This window comes from Fukomys damarensis, unplaced genomic scaffold, assembly GCF_012274545.1.
Source record: "Fukomys damarensis isolate Sample0158 unplaced genomic scaffold, DMR_v1.0_HiC HiC_scaffold_1, whole genome shotgun sequence".
In the NCBI taxonomy this organism is placed as follows: Eukaryota; Metazoa; Chordata; class Mammalia; order Rodentia; family Bathyergidae; genus Fukomys; species Fukomys damarensis.
In genome coordinates, this window is record NW_022900913.1 from 65,804,454 (window position 1) to 65,818,182 (window position 13,729).

The window sequence follows — 13,729 nt, forward strand, 5'->3', positions numbered from 1 at the left end:
TTGGTGTGAAAAACTACAATAGTACACAGGATCCTAATGAGATAATTAATAATGTGAAATAGGAAGTAAAGGGCTAAAGGTGTAGGGAAAGTGGGAAGGGTGGGGGAAAGGTAACAAGGGAGAGGAAAAAAATATGAGAAACTGAAAAAATGGAAATAAAGTGTTTGTAAATGGGGAGGGGAGGAGGGGGTGAAAGGAGGGCAGGGACAAGGGGAAAAAATGAGAATCAAGACCTATTATGAAAAGGTACAGAATCCCAATGATGAACGTAACTGTATCGTATACCTAGATTGTACCAATAAACTCAATGAAAAGGAAAAAAAATAACACCTGTACACTCCGAAAATATAACTACCAGCAACTAATACAGACACAAACTAGGTCAGAACCTGAGTGTTAAGACTAAACAGGGTAATTGCATACAAAATCAAGGAATTTAAGTAAGATTCAAAGTCTCATAGCATAACACACAAACACACAAACACACATAATGCCATCAAAAATCAACCATCAGACAAAGACCAGTAAACCCGCAAGCGGAATGACAGTCAACTCATATTCACACCAAATGTATTGGATGTATCAGACAGTGCATCACCTCCTGAGGGGCTGAAAGCAGCCAGGTGAAAACACTTTATTGATCAATTTTAACTCTTCTCAGAACAAAAAAAAAGAAGTAAAAACCTCAACTAAAAGCTGGAAATTATCTTTTAAAAAACAAAGAAAAACTACAGAACTGGAAAATGAAAATAGCAGTGTTAATGTCAGGAGTGTGTGATTGTGTGTGTGTGTGTGTGTGTGTGCTTTAGTTTTATATAAGTTTTAAACCTTGGTTGGCAGGGTGCTACATCTCAAAATGTATCTCATGGTCCCTCATACAGAATATAAACCCACTGAATCTTAAAATAGTTCCTTTTAAATAAATTATATATTATTTTAATATAATTCTATATAATTATATAAAAATTTTGGCACTGGGAATCAATCTAACTCAGGGCCTCATGCTTACCAGGCAGGCACTGTACCACTATAAATAAATACTATAATTCTTGACACCAAGAAATCCTATATTCTTATAGCTAATCACACACTGAATTGAAGGGCTTGTTTCAACGTCAACCCAAGCAAAATATTTTTCCTAAGTAACGCCCCTTGTTACTTTCTATAGGAAATAAAGTTAGTCAACAAATAATTATGAAGCAAATTTATAGGATTTTCTTTATTTCTATATTTTAACTGGATGTTGTCATTAGCTATATTTGGGGAATCAATTATGTCACTTTACATTTTTTTTATATCCTCAATTTCACAGAAAATAGGGGTAGGGGCCTGATTCAGCTGCCCCGCTGCTAAGTATAAATCAGAGGAAATCACATCAGCAAACCAAAGAGATACATGCATGCCCATGTTTATTGTGGCACTGTTGGCAACAGATAAGATACAGAATCAGTCTGGGTGTCAGTAAAAAGGTTAATGAATAAAGAAAATGGGGTACATAAATACAATGGAATATTATTCAAAAGAATGAAATCCTGGAATGTGTAGCAAATATGGCTATAACTGGAAGATATTGTTTTAAGTGAAATAAAGCACACACAGAAAGATAAGTACCACATATTCTATCTCATGTATATAAGCTTTAAAAAAAGTCAACCTGATAGTAAAAGAGAGACCAGAGACTACAGACTAGGAAGTGGGGGAAGGAGGGGAAAGTAGTCATATGACTGGGGTATGCTATACATGTTGAATTATCATGCTGAACCACATAAGTATGCATAATTAATACATATAAATAAGAGAAAATAAATACATTTTTAAAAGTCATCTCTGAAACAAAGAAAGGCAAGAAAATAGGGGTAGACGGTCTAGTCCTCCGCTCTTTGTAATTACAGAGAAGCTCATGGTCAAGCCCAGTCACAGATCCCGGTGTTTTGTGTCTCCTCTTCCTAATGCAAGGCAAGCTCTAGGACAGCTCAGCATGAACACCACAGCTCCAGCAGCCAGTACAGCAGCTCCAGCAGCCACATCCTGTCCACCTGTCATGAAAAGGAGAACAAGGTCTCCAACAGAGACAGTATCGAAACCTGTCACCTTCCCACTACTGGAAAAATTCGCCCTTCCTCACTGAAGCCACACCAGTTCCTTTTTAATTACCAGCATTTTTTTGGTAGCTTAGAATCCAGATCAAAATCTGAATAAGTTACTTGACCTTGTTTGGGCTTAACACTATAAAAATTAAGACAGAAATATGGGTTAGACTCTCTGTCATCTGAGATGATAGTAGGTATTGGTGGAGTGGCTACTTATAATGCAGTCTGTGATCATATAAGTTAAAGTGTCAAATGTAGATAACATTTTGGGATACTTAATAGCCACAGCCACAGACCATTGTGAGCAGAATAAATAATGCCCATGGATTGTGAGGTGGATAGGTTATTGCAGTTTTCACTTGTTTATAAAAGGAAGTGTCCGAAAAAAATTTCATCCCATGAGGCACATGTTGAATTTCTGGGACTTACATGTATACTTCAAAATAACACTTTGAGTTGGGGCTGAAATTAAACTAAGATCTTGGAAAACAGGAGGCAAATTCCAATTTCATGTAAGTTTAGCCTCTGGGTGGTAATTAGTGTTTTAGTTGGGAGGGCATGGATCAGGATCAGAATCAGGATCAGGGTGGGGAGGGTGTATACCTGACCCAGATAATTCTAACCCTCATATAGATACAACTCCTCTTGCCTCCTTGTCTAGGTAATTTATCCCTGGCACTCTTTTTTTTAATTGAGTTTATTGGTACATTTTAGGCATACAGTACATTTACATTCATTATTGGGATCTTGTACCTTTACATGACAGATCTTGGTTCTCATTTTTTCCCCTTGTCCCTGCCCTCCCTTCACCTCCTCCTCCCCTTCCCATTTACAAACACTTTATTTCCATTTTTTCATTTACTCCTATTTTTTTCTTTTCCCTTATTACCTTTCCCCCACCCTTCCCACTTTCCCTACACCTTTAGCCCCTTTCTTCCTTTTTCACACTGTCAATTATCTCATTAGGATCTTGTGTACTATTATAGTTTTTCACCCCAGAGAAACTATTCGGTATTTGCACATGTGTGACTTATTATCCCTGGCACACTCTCTCTCTTTTTTTTTTTTTTTTTTTTTTTTTTTTTTTTTTTTTTTTGGTTCTACTACGTTTTTTTTTTTTTTTTTTTTTTTTTTTTTTGTCCTGGGGATCGAACTCGGGTCCTTGTGCTTGCAAGGCAGGTGGTGGAACCACTGAGCTAAATCTCTGGCAATCCCTGGCACTCTTAAGGAGCCTCTAAGCATTCTCACCTGTGGGGCTGCTTTCATTGTTTCTCATTGTATCCATTATTTCTTCTTATTCCATATTCCCTGAGATCTCTCAGGGTCTGCACCCTCAACACAATCAGATGTCAGCAGTTCCCCCAGGCCAGTAGCAACATCAGACTTAAGAGGGAAAATGTACTTTCCAAAAGAATCCAAAGGCTTTGTTTTTCTGCATCTACAACATTCTGAAAATATGTGTAGGAATACAGGCTGAAGGTTCCAGCCCCAGGAAAAAGAGAACATCACTGTAAATTCCATTTCATGTGCATGTCACACTCTTGGAAGCGTTTTTGTATTCAATATGTTAGCACAAGCAGTGGGGAGTAGTTCTAATTGGTTGCTTGGTTGATTAACTGTAACATGGGCTTAACAAAGGCTCACACTAAATGAAGTTAAGATGCCAGCAATTTCTTAATGCACTATTAAAGAAGAACTCCTGAGACTGAGGGAGATACCGTTATTGGAGTGAATTCAACACAACTCATGCCCTGTTCAGACTAAGCTCTTCTCTGAAGGTCAGTGACACTGGATAGATGCTACTGTGGCTAACATTGTATCCTTAATTGTGATGGGAATAGCAAAATCATGAATAGCTGAGGCCAGGCAGTGAGAGTCAGGGAAGCATACAGGGAAGTGTAGAGGCCAAAATAGCAGCATAATGATCAGAATAATCTGTGAGATGATCTTTGTGGAGGGTGATTATAAACAAATAAGCAGCTCAGGAAGTTCCTCATATAATGAGCACAAAAAAACTAAAAAGTCCTATGAATGTGGAGCAACTAAACGAGAGTCATAGTCCCTCAGCTAATACCCTAATATAAACCAGTTCCAAGACACCAGACTTTATCAATAAAGTGGAGGTAGGATAACAATGAGAAAGGATTTCTAACACCATCGGTAGCAAGAACTGTGAATCTTACCCCAAGACTCTTATCTAAGGACCTCTGGCCATTTTCTAGGATAATAGTACAGAGGAAAAAGAGAAATATGCATCCTTTCTATAATGTAGTACATTTTGGCTCCTCAATTTATACCCTTAATGTCACTGTATTCCACCATTTGGAGTAAGGACTCATTTCTATTCTATTACTCTGGATATATTCTACACTATAGAATCAGTAGGATCCTGTACATATTCTGTTCCCAGAATAATAATTGGACATGGTTATCATCAAGTAAAACTCCATACTGTCCTCCTGACAAAGAGTAGAGCCAAGTGGAAGCACAGAACCATCATATAACATGAATGCAAAAGGACATCTCTGAAAACCTGAAGAAAAGTGTTCCTCCATCTAAAATTTGGGAAATGTCATGACCCAGGTGGTTTCACAACACAGATGTGTCTAAAACAATGAGAGTGGATTTTGAAAGCCATTATCAGGAAAGGACTATAACTGTAGCTATCTGCTTAACATGCGGACTACTTTCTAGAACAAAACCATGTACTTCTTGGATCCTGACATTTAATTACTGATGTGAAGGGGAGTTACCCCATTATAATGCTGATGAAACACTGCTCAGAAAGTGGTCTTTATTCTATATCTCAGTGTGTGGAAAGAAAGTGATGGCAACTAAAGACAGTTTTCATATGGGGCTATTAACAATGGTCTAAACAAGATTAAGGGGCATCAAATATAGGTGATGGAATACCTGCAGTTAACAGTGGTGGGAATTCATTGTCATCTCCAGACTTGAGGGGAAAACAAAGGAGGAGCATAAAGGATCACAAAGAGTGATCCATAGTTGCATGAGAGTGGCATCCAATGGTCTTCCATAGAGAAATACAGCCACTGCCTACAGAAGGTTCAGAGAGACACCTGGGAAAAGATCCCAGGATCTCTCCTCACAACCTTCAGTATTCTGCCAGTATTTCCTTGAGGCCAAATCCTACTGCAAACCAAACAGCTCCTTAGAGGCTGACCTCTAAGGATCTGAAGACATGCTCAATATAAGAGAAGCAAGTACATTTTCCTTACAGAAAGCAGATCCATCACAGCTGCTACTATGACATCTTGTGAAGGTACTGGGAGGCAGAGGATGGAAGACATTCTAGATCGTGCATGAACATTTGTACATCCCAGAGGACAGGAACCAAAGCACGCCACTGTATAGGACTGCCACCTTCCCAGGGCTGTGGTGTCCAGAGACCTAGAGATATCAGGGTACACTTTCTAAAGCCAAGGACAAGATACTACACATGCACACACTGCACCGTCTGCCACAAAAGAAGCGGCATGACTTACCAAAGACTCACATGTAACGTGAGATGGGACATAGCAGTGTGACAGGTTCACTCCGTTGGGAAGAGTGCTGTATTCTAGCCAACAACAAGCACAAAAATATGGTGATTTTTCTCCTGTGAGCCTAAATAAATGGGTGGAAATACAAGAAGATGAAATTTAGAATAAGATATCACTCATTCTCATGACAAATTTATCACATGTGCTATTTTTATGTGTTCAGTACCATGCCTCAATAGGAGATTTAAGACTTGAAGAAGGAATGTTTCCTCCAGGGCTTAAAAGGTTATTTCCATTGAACTGGCATTTGAAATTGATGTGTGGCCAATTTCTGACTGTCCATGCCCTGGATAACAGTACCAAAGAAGATGTTTATGATTTCAGCAAGGATAATTAAGCCTGACCATCAGTGAAAAAAGAGAAACATGGATGGATAAGCATGCATAGAGCTCAGAGACCTCCTTGAGAGGCTCCTCTTACTGTGTCATTAGTCAAATTTAATGGAAAATAGGTATAGCCAAATGCATTTAGGACCCGAGGACCAGATAACCTCAGTAATCAACAGTTGAGTCACATCATTTCAGCTTTGCAAGCCAAAAGTCTCTTTTAAAAAAAGAGGCTATGGAGTGAAAAAAAAGAGAGCATAGGTACAACTTTTGATTGTACCAGCTTTGAGAAAATGAGAATTTTAGCAATTTTTATTCCTATGTCACATTTTTGTTTCGTATATATGTCCCTCTCACTTTCCCTTCTTTCTCCATTATTGTATGTAGGGTATATTACTAGTAGTTAATTTTATGATTTAGTTTCAAGGTTGCACTCGTTACACTGATGTGGGAACACACAGAAGTAGAGAACTGGACACTGGTCTCAACGCTAACACAAATCACTGATGAGTATGTGGAATTGTCTTCCTTTAGAGGATGAGGTAAATTTTAATCAATGCCTGGGAATATATTTGGAGAGGGGTGTATATATCTAAGAATGAATTAAATGTCAACAGCATTCTCCAAATAGGTGGAATGTAATGCATATTTGTTGTAGGTGTTCATATGGATATCCACACTGACCTTGGCATGGCAAGAGACAGAGACCTTTTTCAACCATAGAATCATAGGAAAATATTCTTTTGACTCATACTTTTAATTAGGACATAAGCACATGGACTAAGTTGATCTGCTCAGTCTTATATCATGGACTTTTGGTGAAAAACTAGAGACGTACAGAAACAGGTGAGGGGAACATTGTTTCAGAAAACCAAAGAGATGTCGAGGCTGAGTATTACCTGTTCTCCTCTCTGTACTTTCCCCTGCCCTCGTGTTGCTCCTACCATGTTGTTTTTTAGCTGACTTCGCAGCCCGTGGCTCTAATATAGGTTTATGCTATTACTCATGCATCACTGTTAATTTTATAAGTGACAACAAAATTTACATATTTCTAATACCTTCCATGACAGTTTTTCCTTCTTTTGGAACAAGGAAACCCCACATTTTCCTTTATATTGCCTAGTCAATTATGAACCCAGTCCTGATGAACAGTGCAAACCCCTTTGCTTCTTAACTGGAATGGATCCAAAAAGTACAGTAGTCATTTTGAAATCATTAGAAGGAAAATGCAACATATTAAAAATGAATGTTCAAAATGAGAAGAGTCATTTCCCTCCCTGAAATTGCCATTGAGTTGATATATTTGTCTTATACCACCTACCACTAGACATCCTTCTACACATGCAAAAAATGAAATATAGTGCCAATGGTTTGAGCTACATTTGAGTAGTGGAGATTGAACCCATGCCTTCCCACTGAACAAAATCATCAGCTCTCTTTTTTTGAGACAGAGTCTCCTATGTTTCCACAGACCAGGCTCAAACTGTGGTTTCCTTACTCCAGCTTCCAAGAGTTCTAGAATTATAGGAAAGTACCACCACACTCAGATTAGAGCTACTTTTTGTCCATTTTGTGTTTTGTCTACAAATCACTTGATATCAGCTTGTATGACTTTCCTCCGAAATTGTCTGACTTAAAAATATCTGCCATCATCACTATTCTAGTAACATTTATAACACACATCACCACTTAAATGAGCTTCTTTTTTGTTTGCATGATGATTATTCATCGTCCATAAATCAAAGTGCAAACCCCCTGAAGGCAGAAGAGGGTTGCCTGACTCGCCACAGCACAGCCAACACCCTGGACCTACCTCCTACTCAAAAAAAAAGGTTTGCTGAGTAAGAAATTAATTAATTCATAAAAGGTTTCCCTCACCCAAGAACTCAGGCTTAGATCACTAAATAGAAAAGAGAATGCTGGGGATTTAGCTTAGCGGTTCGATGGTCTGCCTTGCAAGTGCAAGGACCCAAGTTCAATCCCCGGTACCAAAACAGAAGAAGAAGAAAGAAAAGAGAAAAGCACCCCTTACTCATTTCTTCATGGTAAGAACTAAAAAGCATTTCTCTTTAATACTTCCAAGGACTAAATATTATGTATTGTAAATTGTCTTACGCATCAGTGATAATATTTCTTACTAGGTCCAAAATGCACAAAACTGTGTGGCTATGGAGCCAGAGGCCACCTCTCCTCTTCCCGTAAGAGGAAGACTCGTTCTAATTTGTGATCAAAGTGTACAACCCCATTGCTACCAGTACAACACTCACTCCATTCCAAATGCTCAGAATCATGCCTGTAACATGTTTGAGCTATGATTTTTCAGCTGTTATAGGTAAAATAACATGCCAGGGAACTAAATCCATGACACAGAAACCAAAAGATGATTCACTCTTTCCTTTCTTCTGCACAAACAGCTTTCAGCCACAATCCATCTCCTCCAGGGGGTACAGACAATACCCTTATTCCTCCTTCTCACCTATGCCTTCATATGTTTTGTTCAATTATCTTGCTGCCTTAATGTGAGTCTCTTCACTATAAACAATGGCCTGTTTTATGTCCACATCTCATCAATCCCTTTTTGACATTTCCATTCCAAGTAGGTCAAAGGCCTTCCCTTAATCCTCTTATTTTCCCCATTCACTTCAACTGGTAGCCACATGCAATAAAGGTTCCTTCCCAGTCTGAGGCCCAGTGCTTTCCCTCAAATGACAATAACAAGGTTAAACTCCAATAGAAAAACAGAGCTAGTAGCCTGCTGTCACCCTATTCTGCTTCTCTCTCTTTCAGTCTTGATCAGGCACAAACCAATTAATTGGTAAAGCATTTTGACTCATGAGGACCCAGGGTAGCCCTGGAAAACACATCAGGGTCCTTCAGCATTCCAAGATGCAAATTGGACATAGAAACTCACGTGTTTCCAACACAGACATGGCAAGGTCAAGAACTAAAAATATGCTCCCTGAAGGAAAGATATACTTGGAAAAGCAAATGGAAAACCTGACATGAAAAACCAATGGAAATGAGAATAATAATGACCACAACTTTAGCAAGTATCCCAAATCTCAAGTTTGTTCTTTAAGGGAAAATGAGATTTCCAAGAACAAAGATCTTACTGTTCTTCATTAACCGGTGTCGTTATATCAACAAAGGTATTTATGAACCACGAAGGACATATGGTAGAGCATGAGCGTTTTGTTGGCTGATACGTACACAAACCATGCCCACTTTTAAAATTTGTGTGCTTTCTCCTTCCCTGACCATTTTATTTTTAGAATTTCCTTGAAAAATGAATAGCTTATGATCAACCCAATCACACAGGAAAGAAAAATCAAAATGGAATAAATGTAAAGAGCTTGCCCAAATTTATTTTAGTCCATGTCCCTGCACACCACAGTTACAAAGAAATGCCTTGCTTGGTTCAAAATTTCCTAGAATATTATAAACTCAAATATGGTTTCCACAGACTTTTCTGAATTTATTAAATTAAAAAGTCTTTTCTGTAAAACCAAACATTCTCCCACCCTCGTGTGGGCAACAGACAGGTATAGGAACATAAAAACTGAAGAGGAAGGTGATAAAACGTACTCTGTGGTTCTGCTTCCTAGAGAATGTCTAGAGATAATCTCTGCTGTTCCTGTGCACTGGTATACAGTGTTCCTATTCCATGGAAAGACTGGGAATTTAAGGAGGTGAAACTGGGAACTCTAACAAAGGAAAATCTGGAGTTCCAGTCAGATGCCTCACTATCTTCATGCCATTAATAGCAATGGAAAATTTGTTTGAAGTTCTATTCAGGAAAGAAAACCCTAAAACAGCAGTGCAAGTATAAAAATCTATCAGTGCTCACTTTTGAAGAATCAAGAAACAAGTAACTGAACAAGGCTTTATGTAGAGAAGATTTTTCAGTTTTAATGACTCTGAGACAGTTGGAAATATTGACCTGGAGCCCAGAAGTGTCGCCTGATGGAGATGTGGATGTAAGAAGCGTCAGTATTTGGTGGCCAAATCACTCTCATCAGATCTTTTCACAAGTACTTTGTAAGACATTATTTTGTTCCAAGAGTTGAGAAAGGCATTAGAAAAGTCATGATGAATGGGCTCAAGAAGAGAAAAAAGGCAAGTAAGCACAAGACTCAAAGCTGAGTTGTTCCACACTTCAGCATTAGTAGCATTTCTCAGCTTGATGACCCTTTCTCCCCTGGGAAGACCACTCCACACCTCTGGGGAGCTCTTCTGACCTATTTTCTCCTGGACTCCTTCCCTGAGGCACCCATGATGGCCAGGGATGTTTCTAGGGTTGCCCTTACCACACTGCTGTGAAAGTTTCTGCTTGTCTTCGTCTATCATTCACAAACCATGGATGTCTTACAGGGCAAATTAATATTGCTCATTTGTCTTTCTCCCATGTCCCAGCACATGTTAGAGGCTCAGTCTAGGTTAGCTGAATTAATGATTGAAGGATTCAATGAGTTCAACTTCATAGGAAAAATAAAACCTCAAAATCTGTTTTTCTCATTAATTAATGAACATGTAGATTGGATTAAATCATCAAACCTTGATTAAATGCTTTAGTCTGCAAAAGTGTAAACATTTTTAGATTTATTAATTTCCTCTGGAAATGAAAATACTAATTATTCATAGAATTAGTCACTGAATCCTGCCCTCTAATTTTCTTGTTGACAGCTTTCTTAATAATGTTAGTGGAGACAATCCCCAAAGATCTGAGGAATTCATCCAAACTGCATCAATTGTAAATCCATGGAAGAAAGATTAATTAGATCATATTGTTGCTTCTATTTTGGATTCTTTCAGACTTGCTAACATGAGGCTCTGAAGTATGTGTCCTAAACTTTATTCTACCCATAGCGCAGAGATTTTTATGTAATACACTAATGGTGGTGGTACTTCAACTTTAGGCAATGGAAATTATTTTTTTAGATCCTAGTTCAAAATTTAATATGGATTATGTATCTAGTAAGTTGCCCCATTTACAGCCAGGTCAATGTAAATTTTTCACTAATATTAACAAGTAATGTAAAAATAATTCTTTAAGAATAAAAAAGAATTTTTTTCTGAAGATGTATCCCAAATATACCATAAATTGAATCATTTTCTTGCAAAGAGATACTTGATATATCATTTTTTTAAATAATGTTAAACAGGGAACATTCCAAATGAAATGGAAGCATAATTAAGAAAATGATGGTATACATGAAATAATTTCCCACATTTGTGATTCTTCTTTCTTCTCTTTCTGTCTCACTCCCTACTATAGTGACTTTTCTATAGTCCTTCATAAAGAATCAAATATTCCCACTTTCTCATCAAACTAACTTTCTATAGTTATGGTCACTTTGTCCTTAAAAGGAAAGAAACAAAACTCAAATTCTCCATATTACGTGGACTCTTTTCAAATTTCATTTTCTCAGGAGACTTCCTACCTCAGTCATCTGGATCATTCTGTTTGCTCTAGTCTCTACAAAAGACAGACAAGACCAAAAATGTCCCTTTTCCCAAACCTCATCCTTGCTACTGCCCTAATTATCACTTCCTCAATGTTAAATTTTGTAAGAGCAGGCTGTAAAGTGCTTCCACTAACTAACTTCTCTTTCCCTCTTCACAGACTTTTTCATAGGGCTTTTGTACCCACTAATTAAAAAATAACCTTAGGCTCAGCTATATCCAATGAAGGGTTTTCAGTCTTCACCTTCCCGGAATGTTCAGTCATGCTCTCTCCCAGGCACTGGGAACTACAGCCCAACACATGTTTTGTGAATAAATTACGGAATAGCTATGCTCATTCACTTCCATCTTACCTATGGCTGCTCTCATGCTGTTATAGTGAATTCATCTCTCCTTCCTGAACCTCTCTCTGTCCTTCACTTCTTTCACAATAAATCCTTCATTTTCCTTCTGTTTTCTCTGGTACCCTTTTTCTGGCCTCCTTTTCTGTCTCCTTTTTGCCTTAAACATTTTATCTCTATGGGCTGAGTTATGGGTCTTCTGTTCTCTTACACTCTAGCCCAAGATTGTTTGATCTATTTCTTTAGATGAAAGTAGTATCTCTAGCAACAATTTGCAGCTACCTATCACCAGCTCAGACTTCTTGTGCTCCACACTTAGCCTCCTGCATAGAGGACCTCTCCATTTTCATGTTTCACTGGCTTACCAATACAGAAGATCCTAATAAGATTACTGACATTTAGAAATGGGAAGAAAGGAGCTAAAGGTGTAGGGAAGGTGGGATGGGTAGGGGAAGGGTAATAAGGGAAAAGAAAAAAATGTGAGACAATGAAAAGATGGAAATAAAGTGTTTGTAGATGGGGAGGGGAGGAGGGGGTGAAGGGAAGGCAGGGACAAGGGGAAAAAATGAGACCCAAGACTTGTCATGTAGAGGTGCAAGATCCCAACAATGAATGTAACTATACTGTATCCCTAAAATGTACCAATAAACTCAATTAAAGCTGAAAAAAAAAGTCCAGAACTATACTCCACTATCACCACCCCTTATACACACACACACACACACACACACACACACACACACACACTGTCTCTTGAATTTTTATCCAAGTTCATGAAACTTTTGTAAATCTATTATTCCATGCCGAGAAGTCTAGGATTTATACTTCATAACTTCTTCTTCAATTCAGCACTATCAATTCTACTGTCAGGATCAACCTTGAATCTGATTGACTCCTTTACATCACTACCACTTTTCTGCAAATCACCATCACTTCTTCCCTGCGCTATTGCACTAGCAATCCTTCGAGTGGGAACTGTATCTCTAACGTCTGTTAAAATCATTCTCCCCAATTCTACTAGATCACATTAGATCACCCTGTGCTTCTCACTAAAGCACATGACCCCCTCCCATGTTCCTCCTCCATTTCAGGACACTTCCACATGTCCATATCATGCTACCCATAATGATCTTCTTTGTGATCACAGAAGACATAAAGTTATTTCCAGGCCTGTGATGTTCACTCTTCCCTTTCCATCTTTGATTTGTTAATTCCTATGCAATTCTCAATTCTCAGCTTAAATGTCTTTCTGTCAGAGATTCCTTCCTTGACTCCCAATAGAAAATTAATCTGTTATAAGTTCTCATTACACTTAAGTTTTTCATCATGGAGTACCAGAGATTATTCAAATTCCACAAAGAGAGATATTCAAGATTTATTTATTACATTTCTTTATTTGCACAAAATCAAATTTATTTTGCTTCTACCAACTCTTTCTGACAAATGAGAAATTCAATTTCAATAATCCATGGGGAATTCTGAAGGTCAAATCATGCCAAATACCCAAGTATAACAATAAATGCATAGCTTCTGGGAATATATGAAACTTTTGTAGTTTTTGACACCTTGTGCACATAGTTTAGAGCTGAGATTTGCAAGCTCATGGGGTCAGTACTTTCTAGTACAGACATGCTGCTTCAGTGCCAAGCTGGGGCCCATAGATCCCTGAAAACACCTTCCTGAACAACTGTATAACCTTTCTGAAGATGATTAGCTATTTCCTTGAAATCTCAATGTCCTTGAACCCCTAGCCTCTGTCCTTTTTTCAGTCAGGAATCTCACCTCCCTTTTCCTTGCTTCTCAAAGGATTCGCCTCCTTCTTCCCACTCAGGTCATCAACATTGGTTTATCATGGTCATATTTCAACCTTGGCCTATATACTTTGTCATCTAATCCTTACCAAAGGACAACTATTCATCTTCTGGCCAAGTTTCCCTTAAGTTTAT